Source organism: Schistocerca nitens, chromosome 1, assembly GCF_023898315.1.
Source record: "Schistocerca nitens isolate TAMUIC-IGC-003100 chromosome 1, iqSchNite1.1, whole genome shotgun sequence".
NCBI lineage: Eukaryota > Metazoa > Arthropoda > Insecta > Orthoptera > Acrididae > Schistocerca > Schistocerca nitens.
In genome coordinates this window covers 368,170,692-368,171,505 of record NC_064614.1, presented here as the reverse complement: position 1 = coordinate 368,171,505, position 814 = coordinate 368,170,692, and the positions used below count along the sequence as shown (strand labels likewise).

The following is an 814-nucleotide window of genomic DNA, read 5'->3' as shown; positions in this document are numbered from 1 at the left end:
TATTTCGTGGGGAAGCGCCAACTGAGCAAGACGAACTCGACTGCGTCCATCGCAATGGATCGCGCTTTAGAAATTCTTATTCGATTTGCCTCCAAACCTTGTCTAAGCTCTTCCTCAGTCTCATTGATTCGATGATCATTCAGTTGGCTTGCACTGCGCGTACGCCGACCGATATTTCGACGCCTCACTAACTATTTTTTTTTCTAACGAAATAAACTACGAACTTAAATCAACTGAACGTTTGTAACAAATCAAATAACTACGAACTGACTTCAATTCAGTCTCTGCAACACACTGCAGATATGATCTTCACCTATAACACACATAAAATTTCGCTGTTAATGTATTCTTTCTCGCAAACTATCAGTATTCAATGCTTAATTTGTTGAAACTTCCTGGCTGATTAAAAATGTGTGCCCGGCCGAGACTCGAACTCGGGATCTTTGCCTTTCGCGGGCAAGTGCTCTACTAACTGAACTTCGTGCTTGGGTAGCTCAGTTGGTAGAGCACTTGCCCGCGAAAGGCAAAGGTCCCGAGTTCGAGTCTCGGCCCGGCACACAGTTTTAATCAGCCAGGAAGTTTCATATCAGCGCACTCCGCTGCAGAGTGAAAATCTCATTCTGGCTTAATTTGTTGTTGTTATGAAAACATGCGACAGCCGAACTGTCAAACTGAACGTCACATTTTTTGGTTATGAATACAAGTGACAGGAGAACTGTCAGACCGATCGGCACATTTCTTTCATTGAGGTTTTCGTACAAAAATACCATCCAGATTTCTGACTTTTCCGTTGCATTTTCCAAAAAAATTATTT

General features: G+C 42.5%; 1 non-coding gene across 1 annotated transcript; it reads left to right on the top strand.

The window, feature by feature from the left end:
- Positions 1–482: 482 nt before the first annotated feature.
- Positions 483–557, top strand: Trnas-cga (transfer RNA serine (anticodon CGA)). The gene has a single exon. It is a non-coding gene; the product is annotated as a tRNA-Ser (tRNA).
- Positions 558–814: the final 257 nt, after the last annotated feature.